Source organism: Mustela nigripes, chromosome 3 (genome assembly GCF_022355385.1).
Source record: "Mustela nigripes isolate SB6536 chromosome 3, MUSNIG.SB6536, whole genome shotgun sequence".
Lineage (NCBI taxonomy): Eukaryota > Metazoa > Chordata > Mammalia > Carnivora > Mustelidae > Mustela > Mustela nigripes.
The window spans coordinates 196,261,541-196,268,143 of NC_081559.1; the positions used below are offsets into that span (position 1 = coordinate 196,261,541).

Below are 6,603 nucleotides of genomic sequence, written 5' to 3' on the forward strand. Positions count from 1 at the left end.
CTGCCCTCAGGAAGGCGGCCGCACCCCTGCCCCTCAGGAAGGCGGCCGCACCCCTGCCCCTCAGGAAGGCGGCCCCATGCCCCCACACCCCTTCCCCAGCACCTCACGCAGGTGCTTCCCGCCAGGCAGGCGCCGACTCTCAGCCTCAGCCTGTCGCCTCTGGCCTCAGCGCAGAGCCCCCCGCTCTCGGGCAGGTGGCCTCCCCCGCGCTCAGGGTCGGCCCCAGTGAGGCAGGTGCCAGGCTGCCCCCCAGTCCGGCTCCGTCTCCAGCAGGACCCACCTCCTGCCCCATGGGGAGAGGCGTCTCCTGAGCACCGAGGACTGGTCGTGACCCTGAAAAGACAGGTGGGGCCTCCAGGGCGACAAGCTGCTGGGGCGGGGCACGAGGGTTCCTGCAGGACACCGGGCAGGCACAGGTCAGGGTGCCGCTGGGGCCCCAAGGGTGCTGGAGCAGAGGCAGGCGCTGCTGGTGCCTCGGGGGCCGCCCTGGAGCCGAGGGCCAGGGTCCGGGCTCAGCTGTGGGGGGCCCCAGGCGCTCCCAGGCCTGCACCTCGGGGCCACCTGATTCCGCAGAGGTGGGGTTTGGGGAGAACGTTCCTGGGGCACACTGTGGCCAGTGTGCAAGGAGGCTTCTGGCATCTTCCACGCTGTAGTCACGCCCTGTCCCCCATGTCTGTCCAGACGCTGGCGGGAGCAGGAAATAGCCAGGCGGACAGTGTTCTGGCGCTTTCCCCAGGTTGCTCTTGAGATGGAGGGGTGCATAAGGAGGAGCATCTGGGGGCACAGGGGACCTCGGGCGAGCTCCAGGTGGAGGCGGTCCCGGGACCTGGCTGCCTGGGCCGAGCGCTGCCTGGGGGCGAGCAGGCGGGATGACTTCCCCCAAGATGAAGTCGCTGGTGGTAGCGCAGCCTTCCTGCTGGGAAAGGCCAAGCCCCAGTCCCTGCGTGGAGCAGCTTGGGCCCTGCTGGGCGGGGGTGCAGGGGCAGGTGGGGAGAGGAGCCCAGCGGCGCGAGCAGGTACGCGCTGCCCCTCCCCGAGGAGCCCGGCTCATGCCCCCCTGGCTCCTGCACACATGCAGCCGGGGGGCGGCGCTCTGCGCACACGGAGCTTGCTGACACGCGTGTGCACATGGAGCTTGCTGACACGCGTGCCCTGCGTCTCCTCGCCCGTAGGTTCGAGCCTCTGCAGGAGATGATGCTCCTCTGCGCCTTGCTGCTAGCCGGCGGCTGGCCATTGGTCATGGCTTCAAGTGAGCATTGTGAGTATGTCGAGTCCCTCAGGAATGGGATAAGCATTTACTGTGATATCCTGATCAGAGAAGGAGTTCGAGGGGGAATTTCTGTCATCGTAGCCAGCAGAGACCTTTGTCATCAGTGCAGATGGCGGACACGGGGTGGAACTTCCTCATGTGAGCAGGCAGGGGTGGCTGGTCCAGCAGCCTCTGGGAGGGCACCGGCCGTTTATGACTCTCAAGCTTCCTCGGGCAGTTGAGGCTTATCTGCAGAGGGCAGGGTCCCCCCTTTGGCCTCTGGGAGCAGGAACAGGCCCCGGCTTCTGTGCAGAAGCTCGTGCTGCCAACAGCAAAGGGGCCTTCAAGGCAGGGGGAGGGTCAGCTGCCAGGGGAGGGCGCAGCCGGCTGGTAACGGGGCAGAGACACGCGGGCCTGATGCCGCTGCGTCTTCCCTCAGGGCCCTACAATATGAGGTGCTACAACTGTTGGACCATCAACAATTTCTACTGTTCACAATCTAACCTCTGTCCCTTAAATTTGAGGCGCTGCCTGACAATCTCCATTCGTAAGTATCTGTTTGTCCTTCCTACGCCTTGTGATTGAGTCCGTTACAGGGAGCAGGTCCAATAAGTTCTTTCTCTGCACCCAGAACCGGCCCTTGGCCCACTCTGACCCATCCCGGGAGCACATCCCAAGCACTAGGCTCAGCCCAGCAAAGGGCAGTGCCACCATCATGGAGAGTCCAGCCCCGTAATCTGCCGGGGCGGGCTGCAGTGTGCACATGTCCTGAGCTGTCTTGAGGGCTCGGGGGTGGCTGCTTCCCTAGGCTCTAGTCCCTGGCAGGCCTGGTCGTGTGTGTTGACAGCACTGTGTAACCTGGGTAGTTCCTCGTGGCCCATTTGATTCTGGTCGTTGCCAGAGGCTTCCAGATAAGCAGACCCAGGAAGTGGACACGCCATGGTCGTATCAGGGCAACACCTACCTCCCGCAGATGCCAAGACCAAGCGTGAGCTCAGGCAGAAAGGTCAGGCAGTCGGGCCCTCCCAGCACGCTCTCGCCTCTCACTCAGAGGCTCTCGGGCCCTGAGAAAGGCGCCCCACTCTCCAGGCCCCTAAGCTGAGCAACGTGAAGCACCGGCGGCCAGTGACCACTTGTCACCCCAGAAACACTCCACACACATGCCCCGGGGGTTCTGGGCAACCGTGCCGGCGCCGTCGGTGGGGAAAGACCGCCTCTTCAAGGGCATCGGGCAAAAATTCATCTTCACCTAAACCTCAACTGGGATTCAAAAATTCCCTCCGAAGGACCGTGGGCTAAGTGTAAAAGGTGCGGTCTGGGACTTTCAGGAGGAGAGAGCGCCGAGGAGGCTAAGCCAAGAGGACCGGGCCTGGCCGCCAGAGCGGGGCCCACAGAGGGGGACTGGCGGTGGGGGACGCCCAGCGATGAGAAGCGCTTCTGTGCGGAAGGCCCTGTTCGGAGGGTGGAGAGGCTACGCACGGGAGCACCAGCGTGCAGCCCGCACTCCCCACAGAAGACCGCGGTCCCGAGCACAGACAGAGCTCTCGCCGTTCAACAGCAAACAATGCAGCCCTCCCGCTAGAACGAGGCCAAAGACACGAAGAGATATTTCACCGATGCAGAGAAACCCATGAACAGATGTTCAGCATCTTGCGCCACTGCCAAAATGAACACTGACACACACAGTTAGGCGTCCTGAATCCGAGTGGCCGAAGTAGAAGAGAGTGACCGCCCCGAATGCTGGCCGGGACAGTAAAGAAACCAGATTCTCACACACCGCCAGCGACAGTGAAGTTGGGGCAGCCGAGACGGGGTCCGGTTTCTTACAAACTGAACACGCAGCTACTCTGCGTGCCCGGAATGGCACTTCTGAGGGTTTCCCCAGAGTAACCAAGTAAAACGGTGCGGCTGTTCACAGCAGATGAATGTGCGACACGCCCGGCCGGAGCATCCCGGCTGTTCTGCACTGCTTAAAGGGTACGGAAGCCATGGGACGGCCACCCTGCGGGTGCTCCTGCCAGTAAAGAGGAGCAGGTACCGATCCGCCAGCCTGAGCGAATGTCTGGGGCTTCTGCGGAACGAGGGAGGGTGAACCCCAGAGGTGACCGTCCGTGGTCCCGGTTGAGGCCGTGCTCGAAATGACCAACTGCGAGAAGCGGACCCCAGGTTAGTTCTGAGCGCGTGCGGACGAGGGCCCGTGGCTGGCATCTGGGTGGCAAAGACGTCAGTGCATCCGTCTGAGGGCGGAGTGCGGCGATGCAACTGTTGTCTGTCCTGACCGTTCTGAAAGCCAGTGCCCTGGCTGTGACAGCCCGCTGTGCCCTCGCCAAATGTTCCTTTGCAAGTGACTGAGCGACGCTACACGGGAGCTTGCTGTATTTCCTGCGAGTGCTTTGAATATGCCGTTGTCAAAGGGAAAACGTTTAGCGGAAAAGCAATTAAAAATCTACGTGGTTAGATGGTGAAGCCCGGTGGACGTAACGTGGCTGTTTTCCCCAAATTAATCTAAGAACGTCCTGTTCCAGTCAGACCCTCAGTAGGTCTGTGTGTGTGTGTCTGTGCACCCACATGCAAGCTGAACCAGATACTGGGATGTGCCGGGGTTAGGAAGGGCTGGAGGGCCCGAGGCAATCTTGCGGGAGAGGAGAGAAACTGGAGGATGGCGCTCTGAACTCGCAAGATGATTTATACCTTTTTGTCGATTCAGACAGTCTGATGTTGGTGTCCAGGTTGAAGAATAGACCTTTAGAGGGGGAAGGAGATCTCAGGTGTGTCTGGTTTCATGCTTTCTGACGACTTTGGCCCCGCAGGTTTAGGGAAGGAGGCTTGTCTGCGCTCACAGCTGGTGGGAGATGGGACCTTAGTCACCTTATGTACTTTACACCAAAGCAGCAGCTTCGGGTGTCTTGTGGATCTCCTTGTAAATACGAAGAGAGCAAGGGGGTCCTGGGCATTTATCAAAAGAACAGTGATCCGAAGGGGCACATGCACCCCAATGTTTAGAGCAGCAGTGTCCACACTCCCCGAAATACGGAAAGTGCCCAGAGAATGCATAGAGATGGCGTGTGTGTGCGTGTGTGTGTGTGCGTGCGTGTGTACATACATAATGGAGTATTACTCAGCCGTGAGAAGAACGAATCTTGCCATTTGCAACGACATGGTTACAACTAGAGTGTCTTATGCTCAGAGAAATGAGTCACTCAGAGAGACAAACGTCACATGATTTTACCGGCATGTGGAGTTTAAGAAACAAAACAGATGAATGTAGGGGAAGGGAAGAAAAACACAAGAAGCTGAAAGCAGAGAGGGAGAGAAACCACACGAGTCTCTTAACTGCAGGAGATAAGCTGAGGGTTCCTGGAGGTGAGGGATGGGGACGGGGTGACGGGACGATGGGCAGTAAGGAGACTGCCGGCTGGATGAGAACTGGCTGCGGTTCGCACCTGATGACTCGTGCGGTTCTGCGTCTGACACTCGGAATACCGTAGACGTTCCCTGAATTGCATTTAAAGAAGATAAATTTTAAGACGTCAGCTGAAGGGAAACGTAGAAGAATATCTTTGTATCCTTGGATAATTACGAACTTGAGAAAAGCGAACAATATCGTGCTGGTCACATGTGGCCAAAGTGGCAGGTGCGATTACATAAAAACTCACCACTTCTGCCCCTGAGAAGACACTGAGGAGACAGTGAAAATGATGCCAGAGATGAAGAGAGAGCAGTGGAAGGCGCTCTGCGGAGGGGCTGTACGCGGTGTATACAATGACCTTCGTCCTACGGATCAGCAGTTGAACAAGCAGATCGCTGCATAGAAATTCGAGCAAAGCGGCTTGAAGGATGTTACCAGAAGATATGATACCCACATGGGCAGGAAGTCTCCACAACGAAGCTCAGCATCATCGTTTTTGGTGGAAACGCCAGTCTGAGCCTTGATGCGGTACCCCCAAGGCAACGGCTCCGCATTCACAAACGCCCAGTCAGGGGTGGCGAGTCGTCGAAGCGTCCACCACCCTGTGGAGCGTGCATAGGTACGGCAGGCCCAGCAGCGTGTTCGGCAGCATCTGCCGCAGCCACGCGTCCGCACCCTGAGGACGCGGCGTTATCAGCTCTAAAGAACTCTGCGCGCTCGCCTCTGGATGAGGCCCAGAACATTCCTTGCCATGCTCCTTGGGGATAGACAAGAGCCAGGAACAGCCCTGACGCCCATCACGCACGTGCCGTGGCACAGTCAGCGGGGAAGCATAGAGCTACCGAGCAGGCGGGATACAACAGGGGCCGCGGCGGGGGTGGGTGTCCCAAACACGAAGCAGGCAGGAGAAGCCAGACACCGAAAGGACACAGCAGGAGTCCGTAATCACAACATCCAACGACAACAACGAAGTTCAAGGACGGACGAAGTTAACATATGGCTTACACACCGAGACACTTGCTGTCTTGGGCGCTGGCTGCTCGTCGTGCCTGATGGAGGAAGAAAAGCAGGAATGAGGGTTTTCATCCAGTTCTGTTTCTGGACTTTGACGCTGCCGATATTGTTACCAACCCTTCCTGGAAACCCCCTCGGCGGCCGACTTAGGATTCTGCACTCCACAGGACGGTACGGAACTTTCAAGAGTCCTTTACGTGGCGAAGAAAGAAAAGCAAGTGCCTGGAGCCGGCTGTTCGTTCCTTCTCTGTAACCCCGGAGCCGTGAACGGCACATCAACTGCGGCAAGTCCCAGGGAAACAAGTCGTGGGTCAACACGGGTCCCCGGGGGCAGGCTCATGAGCGAGAGCCGAGGACTCGAACTCAAGGACTCGCGAAGGAGGCCTCAGAGGGAGCCTGGCTCCAGCGGCACTGGCTGGCCGAGGCTGTTGGGTGTGCCCGCCACTGAGGTGATCACAGTCACTGTGGGACCCTCGTTGGGACAGAGCGTCCAGTCCGTGCTGGGGAGCAGGTTGGCACTACGCGCGCATCGCCAGTTTCTGTGTTGGGCCAAGAGCTGGGAACGTCTGGCCGAGGGGCCGCTCCAACTGCAGAAAATCAGGTGAGGGTCACGGTTTTGGGGTGCTCCACGCCAGGGCCTGTGTGATCCTGCGGGACACGAGCCACCGTATTTCTAGAGCCCTGGGAGTCTTAGCGCACGTCCCGAGCCGGGCATGTCACGCGTGCGGCTGCGTGCCAAGGTGCCCAGCGACTATCGGGGAGAGCCCGAGGCAGAGGTGAGGTGGCAGTGCGGACAGAAAAATGTTTCCAGGAGAACCTGTTCAAGGAGGAACAGAACCTCTCGAGGCCTCACTTGGACGTTTTTTACCAGCGAAGAATTCTAGGCAACGGAGAAGCTTTTGCGGATGTAGAATGTGGGCGCAGCACTAGT

At 59.1% G+C, this 6,603-nt stretch overlaps 1 long non-coding RNA gene across 1 annotated transcript in view; it reads left to right on the top strand.

Moving 5' to 3' along the window:
* The window catches only part of LOC132013306 (uncharacterized), a 3,002-nt gene extending 1,225 nt beyond the window's left edge, over nt 1–1,777 (top strand). Inside the window, exons 2-3 of the long non-coding RNA XR_009402987.1 lie at nt 1,173–1,258; nt 1,689–1,777. This is a non-coding gene — a long non-coding RNA (uncharacterized LOC132013306). The remainder of the gene's footprint in view (nt 1–1,172; nt 1,259–1,688) is intronic.
* Nucleotides 1,778–6,603: the final 4,826 nt, after the last annotated feature.